At 40.9% G+C, this 23,279-nt stretch overlaps 1 long non-coding RNA gene across 1 annotated transcript in view; it reads right to left on the bottom strand.

Moving 5' to 3' along the window:
* The window catches only part of LOC133479684 (uncharacterized), a 33,564-nt gene extending 18,102 nt beyond the window's left edge, over positions 1–15,462 (bottom strand). Inside the window, exons 1-2 of the long non-coding RNA XR_009789040.1 lie at positions 15,378–15,462; positions 7,904–7,976 (exon numbers count right to left, since the gene is read on the bottom strand). This is a non-coding gene — a long non-coding RNA (uncharacterized LOC133479684). The remainder of the gene's footprint in view (positions 1–7,903; positions 7,977–15,377) is intronic.
* Between the last annotated feature and the right edge of the window lie 7,817 nt (positions 15,463–23,279).

Genomic DNA, 23,279 nt, shown 5'->3' with positions numbered 1-23,279 from the left:
ACATTTTAATAAGCTACAATTAGTACACACAATGTGTACATCACCCCGTATATGACATATGCAACCACGGCGACTGATCCCAATTCAGATTCATCCCCGAACGCTCCGCCCAGCCGCAGGATTAGCATGTGGGTAATAAAAGTGGGAATCCGGCATCCATTGTGGGCCACAATGCGGCGCGGCGAGCGTGCCAAGATGCTGCGGCCCTTTGACTGACTGCAGCACTTATTAGTATTAACCATCAGCCAGCCAGCAGATTTGCGTGCGAGCGCCGTGCCGCAAAATGAGAAATGAAGCAATTAGAGCGCTTCACATACATTATTTAGCTCTCATTAGCTTCCCGTGACGCTACCGCCGCTAAAAACGCCTTGGCCGGGCGCAGGCAATTAGTAAAAATTAGCGGCGGAGGATTTGGCCTGGGTTCAGGCCACATGGCGACTGAGATACCAGAGCTGGTGTCACGCGTGTCATTTGTTCATTGGCCCGAGAAATAAAACACCCCCCATATTTGTGGTTCACTCTTCATAAATTCACCTATTTGTGTTATTTTCTGTGGAACCTATCCCCAGCGATTCCCTGAAAAACTCATCTCTTTGCCCTTTCTGTGCTCTTTCTTAAAGATGCCACAAGATGGTGCCAAATCCCAATCTAAAAGGAAAGTATTCCATTGGTACCAGGGCAGAGACAGTTCACTCGGCGTCTGAATCATGAAGTCCCTGCAAAATTGTGACCCTTCAATACGAAACAGATCCGAAGTCGCACGACTGTATTTTGAAGTCAAACCCATAAAACATTGACTTTCAGATGTGATTCAAACAGCAGTAAAGTAAGTCAAGATCACTTCCCAGTTGGAATTGGTGTGAATTTCTTACCTCAACGTTACAGAATACTGACTCAAATAATTATTTGGAGGACTACTGTATTTACTTTTACTTGAGTCATATTGCTGTAAAGTAACAGTACTCTTGAGTACAATTTGTGGCTACTAGAACCCACCTGTGGTTAGCGCTAACACAGCCACAGGGTTGGTTGCCCAGCAACCGATGACTCGTGAATTGAAAAGGACAGATTTGAAAAGGACAGTTTCACACCACACACCAACCCGGCCGCACCCGCGACCACAATCACACCTCTGACCTCTGCGTTAACCATCCATGAACAGGATGTGAGACGCATCTTCAAACAACAAAAGATTAACAAAGCGGCAGGCCCGGACCACGTGTCTCCATCCTGCCTCAAAGTCTGCGCGGACCAGCTCGCGCCAGTCTTCACTCAGATCTTCAACAGATCACTGGAAATGTGCGAAGTTCCATCCTGCTTCAAACGCTCCACCATCATCCCAGTCCCCAAGAAACCTGCAATCTCGGGTCTGAATGACTACAGGCCTGTCGCTTTGACATTTGTGGTCATGAAGTCCTTTGAACGTCTTGTGCTGGACCACCTCAAGAGTGTCACAGGTCCCCTGCTGGACCCCCTGCAGTTTGCCTACCAAGCGAACAGATCTGCGGATGATGCAGTCAACATGGGACTGCACTTCATCCTAGAACACCTCGACAGTGCAGGGACCTACGCGAGGATCCTGTTCGTGGACTTCAGCTCAGCGTTCAACACCATCATCCCTGAACTCCTTTAATCCAAGCTTCTCCAGCTCAGCGTCTCACCTGCCATCTGCCAGTGGATTTACAGCTTTCTGACGGGCAGGACACAGCAGGTCAGGCTGGGGGAGGCCACCTCATCCACACGCAGCATCAGCACTGGGGCGCCCCAAGGTTGTGTCCTCTCTCCGCTGCTCTTCTCTCTCTACACGAACGACTGCACCTCAGCGAACCCGACTGTCAAACTCCTGAAGTTTGCAGATGACACCACTCTCATCGGCCTCATCAAGGACGGTGACGAGTCTGCATATCGACAGGAAGCGGAGCGGCTGGAGCTGCGGTGCGGCCGACACAACCTGGAGCTGAACACGCTCAAGACTGTAGAGATGATCGTGGACTTCAGGAGGCATCCTTCGCCACAGCTGCCCCTCACGCTGTCCAGCTGCCTTGTGTCAACCGTCGAGACCTTCAAGTTCCTGGGAATTACAATCTCCCAGGACCTGAAGTGGGCGACCAACATCAACTCCGTCCTCAAAAAGGCCCAGCAGAGGATGTACTTCCTGCGGCTTCTGAGAAAGCACGGCCTGCCACCGGAGCTGCTGAGACAGTTCTACACAGCGGTCATCGAATCAGTCCTGTGTTCTTCCATCACAGTCTGGTTTGGTGCTGCTACAAAAAAGGACAAACTCCGACTGCAACGGACAATCAAAACTGCTGAAAGGATTGTCGGTACCCCCCTACCCACCCTTGAGGACTTGCACGCTGCCAGAACTAAGACAAGGGCGTGCAAAATCCTCTCGGACCCTCCCCACCCTGGTCACCAGCTCTTCCAGCTCCTTCCCTCAGGTAGGCGCTACCGATCAATGCAAACTAGAACTAGTAGACATTCCAACAGCTTCTTCCCTCTTGCAATCAACTTCTTGAACAGCTAACTTACAATTCCATTACAACAAGCTGGCAATTTTTTGACTTGAGTTCGTTGTCACATTTCTGTATTATGTATTACTCGTGCACTCACTGTAGTTGTCTCGCCGTGCTGCACTATTTGCATATAGTGGCCACTCATGCCAGAGTAGCATCTGCTCCATTTGCACACTGATTGAGGAGTATCTGTAACATTTGCACAACCATTGTCCCAGATTATCGCAGTACTCGTCACTTTAAACCGCATACACTCCTTGAAGTCTCGGTGCCCTTTGCACAATGGTCATTGCACCGGACTATTGCGATATTAGCCATTCGAACTGAGGACTCTGCATCTTTTTGCACAATTGTTGTTTGTTGTTGTTTTTTGTCAATGTCTTTATGTCTCCAAAGTGTTCTGTAAATTGACTGTCTGTTGTACTAGAGCGGCTCCAACTACCGGAGACAAATTCCTTGTGTGTTTTGGACATACTTGGCAAATAAAGATGATTCTGATTCTGATTCTGATCATTTAATGCCCACGTGTACAAATGATTTGTTCATGTCTTGAATCAACTGATATGTGGTGAAATGTACTATATGGAAAATGTGTGGCGATTAATACTTAGATATTACTTATATATTGAGCATATATTGAGTTTTCACTTTATTTTTGAACTTGGGGAAATTACGAAATGGAAACTGATTGTTAATCATCGAATCAAGTAAGCCATTTAAATATATCTAGATTTTTTTAAAATCTTTTTTTATTTGTCTCTTTTGTTTTTCGAAAGAACCTCTTTTTCTGAATAAAAATAGACGGGTTTTTTTTTTTAAAGGGTAAAATTCCATGCAACTTCTGGACCTAGCCCCAACCTTCATCCTTACCCCAAAACCAATCTTAACCCTGCCTAACCAACTCGCTTCCTTCATGATCTTCTTAGTCTTTTTTAATGTTTTTTTTTTTTTTTTTTTTTTTAATACACCAAATTTTAAATGTCGATGTTTATGAAGTTGAACAGGAAGTTTCCATGACATGTGCATCCGTTGTCACATGCAAACAAAAGGAAGCATTTAGCGTCACTAAAAAAAAACAGGTGTTGCATGCGTGAGAAAGCTAACGCTAACGTGCGTCGGAATAGTGGTGGCTAATTATACAGCGGCGGACTACGGCCCGCATGCTAATGAGCAGGTACGCCCGTCGATTTCCTCTTATAATGCTGCCGTGTGTCATTAATGATTCATTTTGCCATTTTTTCACGCACCTGCGGCGTTGCCGACACGAGCCGCACCGTGTCGTCGCGCTCGGTCGCGTGGAGTGACAACCACTGATTTACATTTCACATCAAGCAAGTCTCTTCTTTTAGCAACAAAATAAATGATGCCTATTTGAACAGTACATGACAACGCATTTTAAGACCAAGCTCACAGCCACCACAAATGTAACCCTAATCCCAACCTTAACCCAGCCCCATGTTGACATGGATGAAGCTGTCACTTATCTGATGCGTCGAGCTCAACTCACACCTTGATGATAGAAGAAGTACTATGGGAGTCATGTTCTTTGGTTTCTCCAGTGCCTTCAATGCCATCCGACCTTTTCTGCTGTGTTCCGGTGGGGGTCTGTGTCTCATCGTGCAGCGTCTCCTAGATCACGGACTACCAGTCAAACAGGCTCCAGTTTTTGCCCAGTCGGGGAAGCACCCTGTCGGATGTGGTGATCAGTGACATTGGAGCGCCGCAAGGGACTGTTCTGTTGCCATTGCTTTTCACCATGTACGCCTCAGATTTCAGTACAAATGTGGACCTTGCCATCTGCAGAAGTTCTTGGATGACTCTGCGGGGTGTATTAGGGAAGGACAGGAGTACAGAGAGCTGGCGGGCACCCTTTGTGGACTTGTCTGTCCGTTGTGTTATATTTCGTCCATCCATGCAACCATCCATCCATCCATCCATGTATAACCCTAGCCCTAAACCCTAACCATAACCCGCCCATCATGACAATCCTAAGCAGAAATCAGAAGTCGGTGGTAACGCCCTACATTTACTTTGTAACTCTGGATAAATTGGAATTTTACTTTAGTATTTTGTTTCAGAAGAAACGCTACCTTCACTGTTACATCGGGCTACTTTCCGCTCGCTACTTTTATTCTTATCCATCTATTCTGACTTGCTTGTTTCGGTTCGTCGGAGAGACTTGTGCCTCGGGTGCTGTCATGTGACTGTTTCCGCCAGTCCGACTTAACCGCGAGCGACGTTTGACTCCATTTCATCAATCAAATGGAGCCACGCAGTCACATGACAACACACAAAGTCTCCGCGGCACCACACAGAAGCAAAGTTTTCAAAGTGACCGATTTACACGAAGTATGGCAGAACCAACAGCGTGAGAACTACACTTTTATCCAACCCAACCCTAATCCTAGCCCTACCTCAAACCCTTTTCTCCGGAAATGTCCAGTTTTTGGACACAGATTAGAAATGCAACCTAACCATAAAAGCTTTTATCAAAAACTTACAATGGACTCGTTCAAGCAGGCCAACGCATCACTCTTCCAACTTGTTGGCTTCGACAACGTCGCCCCCTGCGGCATTTCTGGCTGTCAAACAAGCGCAAACAACAAAGGTTTGTCCTTGAATTTGCACACCTGCGCTGGCTGGAGGCATTTTGTGTGTCCATCCTCCTCCTCCTCCTCTTCCTCCTCCTCCAGCTTCCTTTTCTTCCAGCATTGTTTGCCCTCCCTTTTGTGCTAACCCAAAACTTTCAAGTTGCATTTTTTTTTTTTTTTAACGTGTCAACTCCCCTGAGGTGCGCAATCGGCGGCAGGTGTGGGAAAGATAAAGATTAAAAAAAGAAGGTAAAGAAAGCAAAATGGAGCGAAATCTCACACACATCCCCATAAATTTATGCTGGACTGCTGCTTAGCTTCTTAGCCATGTAAATGCATGCCGATGACAATATGGCGCGCTAACTTTTTCCACAGTTAATTGTTTGGCAAACGATGATAAAAATGGGATAAAGTGCTGTGAGTGCAGTCCAGGTTTGCGGCTTCAAACGTTCTACTTTCCCATCAGGTACGACAACCAAAAAAGGACATTATTGTACTTTTAGGGGTTTATAATGTCTGATCCCAAAGGGGGTGCACTCAAAACTTCGAAATATGCTACCTGTACTTCTTTTGGCCTAAAAAAAAAAAATAACTATAAAGTCACAATAAATTTCCATTTTTAATTCATTGACAGTTTTGGTCATGTTTTACTACAGATTTATGTTCATGACGAGTTGTGATTGGTGCAATACAATTTCATCAAAATGAAAAAAAGTTTCTAATGCATTGTGTTTGTATTTTTCCTCCTAGTTGTATTGTCTTTTAACTTGTTTTGTAGTTGTTGTAGTTGTTTAAATGCCCAAGTTCAGGAAATTACCTTTCGCTACATCTGCTTGAATGTATTCATTTGAAAAATGTATATTCTGCAGAATTGTGTGTTAATGCTGAGAAGCGGAACTAACAAGCTACGTTATTATTATTTGCAGTGTTGAAATGTTGCAATATAGAACACGACACTTGGAAGAAATGCAAAAAGCTGATGTATCATTTATTCAAAATAGTTTGAATTGGTTGAAAAATGGAGAAGGAGGTCAATAAAGAAAATGTCTTGTAAAACGAGGAGCACTGAAAAATGTGGGAATGCGAAAAACACTTTTCAATATTTGACAGATGAGCTGAACATTACGAAATTAAAATGTTTTTTTTTTTTTTTTTTGTTAATCGGTTGACTAAGTAGGGAAATCTGCAAGGATGAATTTAATTTGTAAAACAGTTTCGTTCATTACAATGGATTATTTAATAATAATTTAGAAAACAATAATAATATATTTTCATGCATTTTCCAGGAAAATAAGGAAATTGTGGAAAAAGTGAGACTTTCGGAATGTGAAAAACAGTTCCCAAATTGTCCTGAATGAGCTCAAGATTTTGACGTCGGAATTCGTTGAGAAATGTGTACATTTTCAAAGGACAAAAAAGTGGACACAATAAATAATGGCGACTGAATACTGCCCAGTGACTGGAGGTGCAGGATATTATCCACACTGTATTAATAAAAAAAATAAAACGTTTTGACAATAAATTCAACAATATTTTTTTCTTTCTTCGTGACATTACAGGTATTATTTTTCATTGTTTTATTTTTTTAACATGAATTTCAGGTGGCCAAAATCATGCTCATTTACTCATGTTTATTTTATAATAGTTTTCAAACATTTTGTTCAAACATATTTTACCTACATTTTATCATTATTACTGTCATTTATTTATTAAAAAACATTCCTGAATTTCAGGTGACAAAAAAAATTGGTGTTATTTGTTTTACTCCAAATTTGTTACATTATTATATCCCGGGTGCAATAAAGTAATCATACTTGTATACGTAAATTTTATCATGCATTATTATTATTATTTTTTCTAGTTGTATTATTTTGAGGAAAAGTTGTTTAAAAAAACAATCGTTGAATAATGAAGTCTTAAAGTGTGCATAATCTTGGGTTAAAAAAAGAAAACAGAAAAGAAATGACTGCATGTTTAACTTTCTTTGCTCTGTTCTTTCTCAATACTACTCCAAAAACAAACAAAAAAAATCCATCCCATCTTCAGTACTTTCTTCCAATTATCCGGAGTCGGGTTGGTACAATAAAATGTAAACAAAAAATGAATTCAATGAAATATTACTTCCAAGTGGCGGCAGCAGTTGCTTAGTGGGCTTACGTCTTGCGTCGTTTTTGCTCACACTTTTGCCATCAAGTGGGCTCAAGCGCAGTTCACGTGGCGAGTACAGTCCGCCCTTATTCTCCCAAGTGGCGTCGCAAATTGGAGATCCCGCAAGTTGTAACCAGAAGTGAGGAAAACGCACACGGGGTAGGACGTCAACAATTAGCGGGCGTGAAGCCGCCGCTGAAATTAGCATGCAGGGCTGATAAATATGCATGTAAAGACGCTCCCTGGGGGGGGGGGAACATCTTTGATTGATAGCTGTGCAATTGAAGGATGTGTAAAAGCGCTGGCTGACTGGCTGGCAGCACTTGTTAAAAGTTTGAGCAACTTTATAATCCCTCACGCCACATCTGCTCTCCGCCTGCAAAACGTCATTCAATTATTACCGGCAGCTGGCCGCCAAGCCAAGCTAACGCCGAGCTTTCTTATCCAAATGCGCCCTGATTTACGCCGCATCTCTAGCGGAATAAATGATTGTTTTATACGTGTTAAATAAAAGCTACGCCATGCATAATTCATGAGTTTTAGTCTTACGCCGTGACATGTGAAACACAACGCTTTACAGTTTAATGAACAAAAATAATGTGAGTTGACATATAGGATAGCATGGTGATATGTACCCTGCTTACTTACTGTATCTCGCCAAACGTCAACTTGGGTCAGTGGTTCTCCAACCTTTCACGTCAAGTACCACCATTATGACCAACTGTAAAATACAGCAACGTAGTTATTAAAAAGTTGGATTTCTAAAAAGTACAACTCTGTTTATTGTTGTAAACAACGGTAATATTATGCACATTTTGAACATTCGAACTGTGCTTAAATATATTAAAATATCATTTCAAATCTATTGCAAAGAAAAGTTAAATAAATTCTAGTTAAATAAATGTTGGAAAAACAAAGTTCTTAAACATGAAATTAAAATATATTTGACTATACTTGAAAGTTAAATACAACTGAACTGTACTTTTGAAATTGTATTTTACTCAGCGATTTTGTACCACGACAATCGTCCGTCCGTTAAAACCGTTGCCATACCGCACTGAGCAAGATGCAGCACGTCGTTGACGAACTCGTTCATTGTGTGTGTGCTGCGAGGGCGTGACGACGGAATGCCGTGTCACGTCGCTGTGTGTGTGTTGTTGTTCTTCGTGATGTTCACGTTCTTCTGTCGACGCCAAAGCATATTGCTATTAATACAGAAGATTTGAAAAAAGTGCCCCAAAAAAATATTCGCACCCATTAAAGGTTATTCCCGGTTCCCTTGTTGTGATTGTACGGCGTTATGAGCCACCATACGCTGAACAATTTGCAGGCATCATCGTTATTTTGGTTTCCATGGCGTCCGCAAACATGGAATGAGCTGACACTTTGCCCCCACTAGCTCAGCGTCGCCGTAGGCACGCAGCTCAAAGGGGCGTGTTTTATATACCGATTGCTTATATCTATGACAGCAATAGCACAACCACGCTACTTGCAAGCTAGCACTCGACATAACTTCACAAGTCATCCTTTTTGAGGATTATAGACATAAAATGATGGCACTTGCCAAGATAAAAGGCAACAGTACATTTTCATTGAATTGAATTCCGTTTTTGTTTTTTGTTGCTTTTGTTCTTTGAACGCAATGATTTTGTGTGCAACCAGTTCATTTTGCGCCAAATAAAATATATACCTGTTTTGACTTTGACATGAACCATATTTTCTTTTTTCCAATTATAAAAGGGTTACGTGAACGCACATACGGAACTTGCGGCGTTCAGAACCGCTGCACTAGATAAAGCCCACGTACCACACTTTGAAAATCACTGGCTTAGGTTGATGAATTCCATATTGCAAATTGTCCATAGGTGTCAATAGGAGCGGGAATGCTTGTTTGTCAACTCGGTCCTGTGACAGGCCCGTGACCAGTCCGGGGTGGAGCCCGCTTCTCTCGCCAAAAGTCAACTGGAATAGATTCCAGTTGACCCTAACGCGAACGAGCGCTGTGGAAAATGAATGGAAGGATGTGTCGTTGAGATATTTATGAAGTTAGCCCCACTGCCAACAACAATGTGGGGAGGAAGACTTGCAGCGCCACCTAATGTCAACGGGAGGAAAAAAAGAATTACCCTGCACTGACATGAAGACGGTTGTGTTGCTGTTGTGTTGTGCTTTTGTGCTTGTGTGATGGGAGCGCATCGTCAGCGCCGCAGGTCTCACTGCACATTGAGGGGGCGACCATATTGAACACCAAATAAGTGTGTGTGTGTGTGTGTAACTCCCAGGGGTGACTCATTTCATTCGTTTTATCTGCCTTCAATTTATTTGACACGCTCACTCGATAGTCACACTATACTCGCCGCTATAATAAAAATAATAATAATTGGGATTTTTTAATTTTTTTTTCATACAGCAGTTATATAAAAATACCCCTTAATAAGTCCTGCTCGGTCCCTGTATGATCAGTGTCAAAGTACGTTTGAAATAATAACCTCTAATAATAACAATAAGAATAATATTTATGTTCAGACTTCTACGGCAGCTATTAAAAACATGAACAATCTAGTCAAAATAAATATTGTATTCTGAAAATATTTGAATACTATTATATTACAATACTTATCGGAGGCCAAGAGTGTCACGGGCCAAATCTGGTGTGTTTATTTGCAAACTCCTCGGTCTGCGATCCTCGCTCATCTGTTAGCTCCTCCCATGAGAGATGAGACATTTGCGTGATGTCATAATTTGATTGAGACGTCAATTAAAGATGACCTCACGTCATTGACGCATGCTACAAATCAATCATCTCCGTGGCTGAATTATTACTATTACTATTACAGACGTTCATTGCGCAGTAACCGTGAGCCGGTGTACTTAAGTCACTGCGGTATTAAATAGTGCCCAAAATTAAACTGAGACCCTGCAAAATATGTTCAATTTAAATTAAAAATAATCAAGAAACGACAAAAACAAAAGATCAACTATTTAGATTGTATACGTCAATGTCGACTTCTGCAGAGGAAATGTCAGTGGCTCCTCGATTTTAGCTCCTCCGTGTCATGGAACGTCCTCGGATGGCATAAAACTAAAAAAAAAAAAAAAAAAAGCAAAGTGGAACAATTTCATCTTCGAGCCAATTTTAAGTATCCAGTAGGATACTTTAAATGCTTTGAAGTTAATTTGTCAAGGTGAAACTCACACACACACACACACACACACACACACACGCACGTTTGCGTGTATCTGTGTGCACGCGTCTTTGTGTTCCCGCCCTGCTGTTTTCCCCTGATAATTCCTCATGTCCGCGTTCTTCTGTTGTGAAGTTGATCCTCCGCCTTTGTTCGAAACACACACCGCCAGCGTGCGCCTGTGTTCCGCCGCCCGCAGCGTGGCAAGGCAATTAGCGGGGTTCAAACGCCCGTATCGTTCGCTGTGGGTCCGCATCGCTCAGGGTAGTCCTCCGCGGTCGCTCGTATCGCTCAATGTATGGCATGTATCGCTGTCTGGCCGCCTGCATCGCTCGGCTTGTACGTTGTCACTGCTCTGATATCGCTTGCTACGCACTCGTATCAATTGCGCAACATACCTGTATCACTCACGATGCACTGGTAGCATATGCGCTTGTACCATTGTCGCTTATGTATCAGAAATTGTGTGTTTGCATAACTCGCTATTGGCTTGTATCGCTTGCCGTGAGTCGGTGTCAATCTTTTTGCTCTTGCATCACTCACGATGACCTGATATTACCCGGTGCGCATTGGTATCGATCTTTATGCATCATTATTTCCTGCTTTAATTCAATTGGCATCGTGTGTTCATTGTGTGATTTGATGATGAAACGCAGAAGACCTCTAAGTTGCGATAGCGCTGTATTACACTTGAATGACTGGCAACGTGACGGATCTGGAGAAAGACGCAGGACTTTGTCCTTTTAATGAGCTGCAACTGTACACTGATCTTACAACAATTTAAAAAAAAAAAAGTATTTCGATTAGGTTTGTACACTGTATGCACAGCTGGACATGAGGAAAAATATGGTAAAAATAGTCCAATGCCTTTATTATAACAGACATTTTTCTATTTAAAATACAGCATATTTCATCATGCAGCTGCTTTTATGTACATTTGTCTCCTTGTGTTTGCCTTCCAAACAAACAGATGTGACATGTGACCTACACATGATGAATGTATTTTTTTATTTTATTTTTTTTTTTTTTTTAAAGTATTTTATGGTCATTTTTAGTTTTTCCTCCAAACACGCACGTAAAGAAATGAAGAAGTAACACGTCTGGAAATAATTAGCCAACGAGGCAGCGTCTAGCAGCATATGGTGATGTCGCATGGCAAACAAGGCGCTTGTCAATCATCTATCCACAGATGTATGGAATCAACGACACAACTGGTGGCGACTTGTCAAGAAGCTGTCACACCGCTGTATTTTTACAAAACATTCCAAACTTCAAAAGTTGTTTTTTTTTTCCAGAGGCCCTGTGAGCACGTTTAGCCAGTAGCACAAAATCTCCGTGCCTAACGAGCTTGACAAGCGCATAGCGACTGATACGGCCAAGGAAAAAAAATTATTTTTCCCTCTTCCGTCTTTTATCGTAGCCTTTTGCTTTCGACACAACAAGCCGTGTGCGCGCATAGCTCGCTCGCTAACTGCCCATCGTCATTGCGCCGGATAACCGCTAACGGGAACGAAGGCGCCCAAGTTCTTATATAGTGGGGGGGAGGGACGACTCATGCCGTCGCTGGACCCTGTTTTAGTCACGCCCCAAAAAGAATCAGGAAAACTGAAACAGTGATGCTATGTCTCCACAATTGAGTACGACATAGTTCTCAGTCTTTACACGTGTTTTCAGCAATCATCTTCAAACATGTATCATGTATTTAGAAACAAACCTCTGATTTCACGGTCTTTAAAAAGTGTATTAAGTGCCTTTTAATAGGTTCAAATGTTTTTAAATTGTTCAAATGTATCCGCCTCACGATAAACACGGTTTCACGTCACACTTACTACTAATGGACAGAACGTTGCCCCATTTGCCGTTTATACAGAACAGCGACACTGGGGGGGGGGAGGCAGAGAAATGGCAACTTTCACAAATTTCCTAAAAAGGAACGCAAATTATGGACTTTTCCAGGGTTTTCTTTTATGTCCCGGTCAGTTTTGGTATTAAACTGTCCTCCAGTGAAAGTTAGCGGTGATGGATGGGAGCAACACGAACTCGATTTTTTTTTTTTTTTCCCGCTTTTTCCAGCGAGCGTGACAGCTGCATTTAAATATGAAATAGCTTCAAATTTGCTGCGCCGGCAGCATCGCGGCGGCGAACAAAGGCGACGTTTGTAGGCAAAGAAAAAGCAAAACGAGTGTAAAGCAGGTCTTTGTCGCTGTTCACCGCGCCGCCGCCTTTGTTTGCACACAATGGGATGAAATATTTTTAACCGGTAATTACCTGGCGGGGATCCGACGTGCCGGGATTCACGGGCCAGTGTGGCGCGGCAGGTTGGAAGGTACAGCCGCCGCCGTGTGTGTGTGTGTGTGTGACTGGCAGAAGCTTTCCGTAACTGTCTCTTCACCGTCCAAGATGGAGTCATCGCTTCACGCCAAGTCCATCATGGGCAAACGCAAGCAACGGATTTAGAAAGCCTCCCGCCTCATCCTCGCTCCTTCCAAATCTAGTCCGTCTGTTGTCCCGCCTTTCTTGAACTATTGTGGCGTGCTTATTTTTACCTTCTTGTGCTGTTTACCGGGCTAAAGTGTAAAGGGGCTTAGATGTGGGCCCAAGTTGGCGTGTACAATCGTAAAGAACGCAAGCCAAAGCAAAATTAAGCAGATTCTTTAATTGGCCAAAGAGGCAACGAAGTGTTTCATGATGGAGCGAGAGCCACGATGTCAGTGGAACTTCTGTGTAGATTCTATTCAGTCGCTCTTGTTGGAGACAAAAGTTAAAAAGAAATACGCAGGGACAAAGAATTTCCAGGACAATATTGTATGCCACAATTACGTACATTCCAGCAAGTTTTCATGCACATACCTTCCAATAATGACCAAACTACATCATTTGATGTTAGGGTTAGATTAGGTTAGGGTTGGGGTTTAGTTTAGGGTTAGGAATTGTTAGGTGTTACGGTTAGGATTGGTTCGGGTTAGGTAGGGGGTAAGTGTCAGGTTAGGGTTAGGGTTAGGGTTTGGTTGCGGGTCAGGAGTTCATTCGGTTTAGGGATTATGGTTCTAATCCCAGGGACAGTAAAGGGTGAGATTAGAGTTAGGGATTGGGGTTAGGGTCAGCATTTAGCTGTTAGTTGCTTCGATGTTTGGGGTTAGGGTTAAGAGTCAGGGTGCTGGCATTTAGGGTTACAGTTTGGGGTCTACACGACTTCAAACATCTTCATCTTTCAAGTTTCAGGGATTGTTGTTCACAATCAAAAGCAATATCTCTATTCATTTACTTTGTCCGAGAGGACTGAAGTGAAAATTCTTGAAACCAGAAACTTTGAAGAGAAGATGGAAATCTTCTGGAATTTTTCTACATTCCTGGGTAATACCACTTTAACCCAAATTTAGGTCTCAGTAACAACCTCAATCCTAATCCGAATTCCAACCCCTACCCTACCCTAACCCAACCTGAACCTCAACCCCTGACTCTAAAACCCAACCCTAACTTCAACCAGTTTATGGCCTTGGACCTTCAACACCTTGGACCATTTCAGAATTGCTGTAAACCAGTGGATTCTTGGTTTGATATTGTCAAATGTTTGGAAATGTTTTGTTTTTTGATTTTCATAGGTTACACATGGATTCTTTTTGTTGGTATTTCTTACATTCCAAGACAGACAGTTCGTTAATATTATTTGAATTTACTGCTGGGTGTTTTGCCAAGACCAAACAAAGCTATCAAAAAGAGAAAAATCCTAAATTGTGTGGCCTGTCATGAGAACACAATCAAACGTCTCAAGGTCTGCTGACACTCATGTTTTGATTCCAAACAACAAAGAAACATGTCACTTTCCTTCTAATCATTATGACTTTTTTCGTTTTGTTTTTTTTTACTGCTGAATGACCTTGACTAGTCGGAGAAAATAGCTGTTTGTTTGTCTTTTTTTCCCTCAATTCCCCATTTTTATTTTCTTTGACAATAAAAACTATTGTGGATTTACACCAGGCGATAAAGTAGCGCATCTCATAACATGCTCCAATAATCCACCTGCTCTAATTACAATCATAAAGTGTCAGAGTCGAGCCGTAATGTAGCGCTGATTCATTTCTGCACCAACTCAACTTTTTGTTGTTTTTATTTCTTTTTAACTTTTGTGTGTCTGTGGTGACAACAGGGTGTAAATTCACTAATCCACATTTTCCTTGGCATTTTATGTCAACAATAGTAAAAATAATAAAAAATAATAAGAGATTAGCCAGGATGATGTTGTCGAGGTACTTTTATCAGAATATGAAAATCAAAGAAAGATTTTATTGATGTTTTGGCCACTATTTTTAAACACTTTTTCCAGCCTACTTTTCATTTCCACCAAAATTTAAACGAGCTAGTCAGTCATTCAGTCAGTCAGTCCTCTGTCTGTCCGTTGTGGTCTAATGATATTTAGAGTTGGATGATCGATACGGTTGGAACCAGTTTGACCACATAGTGGAGAAAAAAAGGCAGACAAAGTGATGATAAGACAATTGAACTTAAAAAAAAAGAGCTAATGACAGGAAAATCTTCATTACACGAAAAGATCAACGAATGCTTTTGTTGATGTTTTAGCTAGCTGTTTTTTCCCCCAAAGAGTTTCTCTCTCCTCTTTCCCAAGTAATCGAACGCATCAGGTGACGTACTTTATATAGTTAGAGCAAGTACGATGTAGTCATTTGCAAATAGTTTCCCGTGTAATATAACTCTTCAAGTTAAGTATTTGCAGGACTAGTTAGTTAGTTAGCTAAGCCTGGCTCAGACTACAAGACAAATTTGATCCTTCACGATTGCACTACGTCAGACGACTGCCGCAAAATCGGTCAGACGTGTATTCTGATACGACCGTTTCCCGTCTTTCAAAATCACTGAGCTTTATCTTGTCAAATCTGTTGGAGGATGCGTGACCAGAAAATAATCATAATAATAAAAACCTGCGATTGGCTGGCGACCGGTTCAGGGTGTACCCCGCCTCCCGCCCGACGATAGCTGGGATAGTCTGCAGCAGCCCGCGACCCTAGTGAGGAGAAGCGGTAAAGAAAAGGGATGGATGGATTAACATTTGGATCGTCTTAAAGATACTGAGATAACATCTAGTTTTAAAAAAAATAGCAATGTATCATATCAAAAACAACAACAAAATGATGAAAACAACAAAACTGAATTTTAGCATAACAAGCTTCTGATAAAATCTCAGTGTTGTTGCCTTGAAGATCAGAGTTGATGCCATCATGTCATGGATTATAATCTCATACCAGAACCGGAACCCATCGCTAATTTGATGTTATCTCCCGAGGAGATAGTACAAAAGTTTTTTCATGCGGCTGTATGGAAAGCCGTTTGAGCATTTACTCTATATCCTTGATAGCCAGTTTCTGGTCATGCTCTAGTACGCTCTTTGTCTAATGATATGGAATAAATCAATAAATAAAAGTAATTTTCAAGTTCTATTTATAATTAATTAAATCATAATTCTAGTTAGTTAAGAAATACAAAATATCAAATGTGCACAGTACTGAATGTAAAATTATTTTACTAATTCAATTTTATTATGTTCAATGCAAAATCAACCAACTCAATGAAATTAATTACAAAAAAATTAACCAATATTTTTTCTTTTATGTACCAAAAATAATTATAAATGTAAAATCTTTTAATTTATTTGTATTCATTATTATTCTTTTACTTTTCTCTTGACAATAAATAATTGTACTAATTATTGAATCACAATTAAAAAAGTAGAAATACATAACCTTTTGAGGGGGGGGATGCTAAATTATTTCAACAAATGTGACTCTTGATAATGCATGATCGGTGGGCCAATATGTGGCCTGCAGGCAAAACTTTGCCCACCCCTGATTTTTTCGATATTCTTGCAGTGAATTCGGAGATTTGTCTTAAGATGTTATACGTTTGAAGATAATTGCAAAAAAAAACGTGCAAAAATCCTGAGAACGATATAGTACTCAATTTTGAAGATATAGCGTTAAACTGTTTTTCATCATTTCAGTTTTTCTGATATTTGGGCGTGGATGTCATAAATCCCCCCTCCCCCTCTATATAAGAATTTGAGCACCTATCTTTGCATCAGCGGTTATGCGGCGCAATTATGCTATGCGTACGCCCCAAAAATGCAACTTTCCCTCAGCTAGTCCATTGGCGTGGCCACTTTAGAGCGCTTCGTTGTTGCGATATATAGTATTCTAGCCATCAGAGACTTTAAGCGGCTATATATTTTCGCGGCTCAATCATGCGTTCCAAAGCAGAGTGATGGGCTTGAGTGTTTACAATTTTGAAGTCTAATTTGATATATTTGCAGATTTTTTTTTAATCATTCAAATTTGGCAGGTTGTTAACAACACTCTTCTCTGTGGTGTGTCAATTTCAGAGGTCATTGTCACTCTCCAGCAACTTTCAGGTGGTACTAGTAGGCCAAAAGCGGCAGTAATAGTGGAAAAGCCATTACTAATAAGACAACATCGTCTACTCGTGTTCCCTAATCTTTTGAATTGTCTTCGTAGTGAGAACAAAGATCGTACTAGTTCATGGACCTTAAACTAGATACCAAAGTTATGGAATAAATGCACAAACGGCTTTCAATATGGCTGACCCTTTTTTGACATTTCCCCCGGCGTGACCGAGCGTTGGTGTGATTGTGAAGAAATTATTAACATCTGCCGCACAGACATCAGGAAGAAGTCATGCGTGCCTTAATGGGCCCTTGTTTAGTCATTTATGGCTAAGCGTGTCATTACGCCGCGATTTACGAGTCCGTGTCTCCTCCCCGAGTTTCACCTCGCCGCTATTTATTTTGGGGCTTTTTACGGCCACGGAGGCTGCTTAACGTTCCTCCCTCGCTATCCAATTCATGCTGATGATCACCACGCCTTTTTTTTTTTTTTTATATAAATACGGGGTGGTGTATTAATACGTTTAAGTTCGCTTTCAGAATTCTGTTTTGAGAGGATCAAATGACCGGCAAACTATCCAGGGTGGACTTTTCTCACCGAAAGTCATCTTAGATTAATTTACAAATTATCCATTAGTGTGAATCTGAACGTTTGTTATGTTTTTGTTATGTTGACCTGCTCAAAGTACTTTGGAAACTGGATGGATTTTTTTCTGTAACTCTTCTAAACAAGCATCATACATTCTATTTTCTTAACCTCATTAATCAAATATGCATGTTTCCCAGAAGTGACAAGAACATCACTGACTTCTCCGCTCCTGCTTAAAAACACACACCCACTCCAGTGTTACAGTGGATCAACGTCACATGACCTGTTGTCGCTCGCTCACACGGTGAGAAAGTGGAGAAGCCCGACATGCTTACTCGCTCTAATTATTCAATCAACTAATGACACCATTGGTCATGGTGAGCAGTGACACACTCGGCGGCAGATGGTGGATTCAGTGCTGATGCACACACACACACACACACACACACACACACGTATGCAGTATACAGTAGCTCACAAACGTGAGTAGGTACACCGCTCACATTTTGGTAAATATGTTATTATATCTTTTCATGCAACAATTGAAGCAACAACTAACAACAATTGCTAAATTGGTAAAGTAGTCAATGTACAGCTTGTATAACTGTGTAAATGTAATGTCCCCTCAAAATATCTCATCACACAGCCATTAATGTCTAAACCGTTGGCAACAAAAGTGAGAACACCCCTAAGTGAAAATGCACAGATTGGGCCCATTTAGACATTTTGCCTCCCCGGTGTCCTGTGACTATCTATTACAAGGTGTCTGGCGTGCATGGGGAGCAGGCGTGTTAGATTTGAGCTAGCGCTTGTATAGCAATGTAAATGACTGTACCCAATTCATTTGCAAAATGCCTACAATCAAAGTGAATACGCAACGCAGTGAGGCAAGTCTTTTTAGCTTGAAAAATCCAAAGAAAAATGTCAAAACCGCGAGTTAATCCTTAGATGCGAGCTCAACTGATTTTTCAGGTATCTTGTCTTTTGACCCTTTTTCACTGTAATATAAGTGTAAAAAGAAGTCAAGTGCGGTTAATGAGTTTTCCGAGACACGAGCCATCGTTCAGCCGATTTTTGCTTCGTCTCGAATGTTCTAAAGGTAGAATGTTATTTTCCTAGTCAAAAAGACTACAGAAATGTTTGTTGGGGTTTTCAGGGAGGTCGGAACACCCTTTTCCTGGAATGACTTTCTTCGGCCTGCTGATTGGCTAAAATGGTCATATAGTGCTGTGTAGCATTTTTTTCCCGTATATTTTGACAGTGTCGTGTCAGTATGCTATTGGTGTGTTGTGTTGTTGAGTGTGTCACATTCACGTCCGACGTTATCCGTCGGCGAGTGTCATCCGTCAGCTCGTCACGTCGCTTTTTATGGCGTCTGCAGCCTCTCGTTGGGCTGATTTATGCGCCTGGCGCAGATGTTGCTTACATCCCAGTTTTTTTGTTTTTGTTTTTTTAATTCAATTACCGAATCTATCTGGCTGTTTTAATTACGGCAATGAAAAGCCCCATATCCTCCTCTTCGGTGCCTCTGCCCGGATCGACGCCTTCTTGACATCACCTCACACATCAATCTATGAGGGCTGCCTTAACTCTGCTTTTTAAAAATCAACTCGTATTACATGCATGGAACTAGATGTAATTTAACTGTATATTAATTATTTGTATTTTATTTAACCATGTAAAAGACCAGTTTAGACGAGGCCTCATTTTCAATGGTGACATGACCAATAATAATAATAATATGAATACAAAATACATAACAAATTGCACTTGTAACGCCACCGCTGTGGTCAACTGTTTCTGCACTAAACTTAAAAATTTCTACTTCTCAGTGGCTGAATGGATAGTCAGCCCAAAGGCCGCCACACACCGAGCGATGCGGCTGAACCCGACTGAACTCTCGCCAGGCTGCGCGGGGTTACGCAAGTGCTTTCATGGTTTTGACGCACGACGTAGCAACTAGCCAATCCAAACGCACGCTAAAAATACATTTCCAGGATTGAAGCGAGCGAGACACAGAATGGCCGTTGCGCTGCCCCCAAACCGGTATATAAAGTAGACAACATATATTGCGTCTTACAACATTAAATGACGAAACAGCAAAGCTTGTTTCCAAAATGAATGCGAATGATACATAGCATGCCGGGTACATTCAAATGAAAATGATTCTATTCTCGCCCACATCCTCTCTCTCTTTCCCAAAAATATTACTCTTTTATTAATATGTTAATAATATTACATATAATATTAATATAGAATATTTTTAGATGTGATGAAGTATAGTATGCCATCAAAAGTCAATACAGTCTCGCTGTTCAAGGCATCCATATAACCAATCGCTCAATGTGCAGGGGTGAGTCGCCAACTGTCTTTGTTGTTTTGTTTTTGTAATGATCCGGTCCAATTGGGTTGGACAGCATCGCACAGTGTGCAGGGGGGCCTAACGTCTTTGCAGTGTGAGAGGAACACATTGCGCACCCCTCAAGCTCAGAATTGTGAGATGGTTTGTGCGAACCGCTCGTCCACCGTGCTGCCTCCTAACAATCAAATTGTGTAACTACTACCTCTGGGCTAGAGTGTCAATCAAACGTGAGCGGCTCTTGTGTTTTTGCTCCTAGTGCTCATATTCAAGGGCGCCTCACTTTCCCGCAACTTGGTCGACAAACTTTTCCTGCATTTCATCTCGAGTATTACTCTCAAGAAGAAGAAGAAGAAGGAGAAGCAGCAGCAGCGTTAAGTCGACGGGTAGCGATAACAAGATGCACATCCGCACTCATCTGAAGCTCCTCCGAGGACGGGCTTGGCGACTCTCTACCTCTTTTTTCCCCTCTCGCGCTCGCTCTCTGAGGTTTTTGTTGTTGTCTTTCTCTCTGGTGGATGAGCTCTGGAAGCTCATGCATTTTTATTGCCATCTGGAGAATACCAACAGGTCTTAACAAGAGAGCTCTCGCCGGGGAAACGCTTGACTCGCATTCGGCTCCTTTGACTGCCTGCTCCCTAGCGTACGCACGTGCCTGTGCGTTTACGCGTGTGCGTGCGCATTAGCAGTGGCAATCATGGCGCTACAAGCACTATGAGGTTATAAAGACATTTGACCGCTGTAATGGTAATAGTAGTACCTTGACTTACAAGTGCCCCCAATGATGAGTTTCTTTTTTTTTTTTGAATGTATTTATTTTTTGCTTTGAGTTGCAAGCCAAGGTTTTATTAACCTTTTTTTATATGGTGACAGCCACCAGCAGTTCATGTTGGTTCATTCACAGTGAAAGTGAACGTGTCTGTTGTTTATTTTTGATTTTTTGTGTGCAGGTATTTTGGCCCCAAAATGTTCCATCCGTAAGAAAGTGAGCGCTAAGAAGAATTGAATTAAAGCATGAAATCATGGGAAAATATGAGCATGTGGCAAAAAAAAAAGTATATTTTAAAACATTTTTGATTTTGTCACTCAAATGGGAAGAAAAAAGTTTAGTTGTTAATGTTGTAACAAAAGTATGAGGTTGAATTTGCTTCACTAAATTACAAAAAATGATTTTTCAATCATCTGCTCAAAACATAACCTTCATTTTCCAATGGTTCATTAACACAAAGTAACGATAGTATGATGCCGAATTTGCTTGACTATACTACTAGTGAGTGAAAAGTTTTATTAGTCAACCGTCTGCTTAAAACATACCCTTATCATTGAGGAGACACTTTTGTCAATCATTTGCATAAACATAACGTACATTTCCCAACGTTGTCACCACTTGGTTTATTAAAACAAAGTAACGGCACACTCGTCATGTGTGACTTCCTTCCCGCTTGGGCAGAATGATGCATTCACTGAGGCGAGAAGCCGTGAGGAATACCAAGCATCCCGTCCTGTCCCCCTTAAAACCCCCCGCCTCCCTTATGAGGCGCGCCTCCCATCGGGGCAAGGTGAGCGGGGGCCGCACTTGTCACGGTTGCACACCCGCAACAAACATTAGTCGCCGCTAATGACAGCATCGTGATGGCGTGCAAGTCCCGGCGCCATATGGCAAATTGCCACAACAATATCCTGCCGGTTATTAATCAGGATTTTTTTATTTATTTTTTTTTTAAAGTTTTTTTCACCGTGCACCGTGTTAATTGGAATAATTAGGAGGGGAGCAGGCACAGGGACGCTATAAAAAACAAAAAAAAAACATCTTTTGACAGGGAGGGGGAATGCGGGTGTGGTCCTCCTAATTTGCGTTTTATCTTGTCCTTCCTGCTCACCTTTCAAAATAAAGTAGTCAAACACCCATGTTGCTGTATAAGACGAAGCATTTGTACACCTCAAAAGTGTCAAAAAACCTTTTTATTTGGATCAATCATTTTCGAAGGTTGTCGACACTTGGTTTATCAACATAAAATAACGATAGTTGGTTGTCTTTACTAAATTTACTGCAGTGAAACGACACTTTCATTGTCAATCATTTGCTTAAAACACAATGCTCATTTTCCAAGGTTGTCCGCACTTGGTTTATTAACACAAAGTAACGATGGTCTGATGTTGAATGTACTTTCCTGGACTCGCTACTGTGAGACTTGATTTTTCTTACCAGTCATACGCTCGAAAGATAACGTTCATTTTCCAAAGTTGTCTGAGCTTGGTTACTAACAAGGTAACGATAGTCAACGCTGCAATAGAAATAACCTTTAATTGATCAATTATCTACTCAAAATATAACATCCATCAGCCAACGTTGTCGATACTTGGTTTATTAACACGAGCAAAACTCCGAAGTCAAATTCACTTTATTCGATTTACTGAAGTGACACTTTTACTATTATTAAATACTTTTATTGTCAATCCTCTGTTCAGTACATAAAATGCAATTTTCAAGGTTGTCTACATTTGGTTTATTAACACAAAGTAATGACAGTCTGATGTTGAATTTACTTGACTAGACTTGATGTACTCCTGCTGTGGTCGCTCAAGTCGGGACATTTTTCAGAAAAATACACCTCAGAAATCGCAAAACAACAAAAAGGTTTTTATTTAATCACATTTTATCAATAAAATTTAAAAATCATTGGTCACTTGGATTATTAATACAACATAACAATAGTTTGATGTAAAATTCGTATTTACTCTAGACGTAACTGCACAAGTCAGGACATTCTCTGGCAAAATACGCCTTAAAAAAAAGTTTCAATAAATAAATAATTTTTAAAAAAGATAAATCACACACATTTTACACAAAAAAAAAGTTTAAAATAATATTTTAAAAGGTTGTTGGGACTTAATTTATTAACACAAAGTAACAAAGTAAAAGTAAGTAAAGTAACAAACAAAAAGTTTGTCGCAGAAGTTGGGACCTTTTTGGGAAAAATACGCCTTAAGAGCTGCACACAATTTTGGTCAATCTTATTTTATAACTAAAAAAAGTATTAAAAAAAAAAAATCCTTTTCAAAGGCTGTCAACACTTGGTTTATTACCACAAAGTAACAATAGTTCGATGTAAACGTTACATTACTAGACCCACTGCGCTGAAAATATACTTTTATATTTCATTTGAAAGGATGTCTGACAGTTAAATAACCAAAAATGTTTTTTTGTTTTATGTCACATTTATTTGACTACATTACTAAAGAAACCTTTTAATTTGTCAATTATCTGTTTCAAACAAATTAATTTTGGGAAAATTGTAGGCACTTTGGTTTATTAATACAAAATAGCAGTAGACTGATGTCGAATTTTCTAGATCTACAGCATTGAAAATATACTTTTATTGAACATTTAGGATTTTAAACGTACAATATTTAACTCTTTTGTTTCATGTGTCAGATTTTTTGTAATCTTCAAACGGGAGTGACAGCTTGAAAAAAAG

Source organism: Phyllopteryx taeniolatus, chromosome 6 (assembly GCF_024500385.1).
Source record: "Phyllopteryx taeniolatus isolate TA_2022b chromosome 6, UOR_Ptae_1.2, whole genome shotgun sequence".
Taxonomy (NCBI): domain Eukaryota; kingdom Metazoa; phylum Chordata; class Actinopteri; order Syngnathiformes; family Syngnathidae; genus Phyllopteryx; species Phyllopteryx taeniolatus.
The sequence above is the reverse complement of the archived record's forward strand: the minus strand, read 5'-3'. Positions and strand labels throughout refer to the sequence as shown.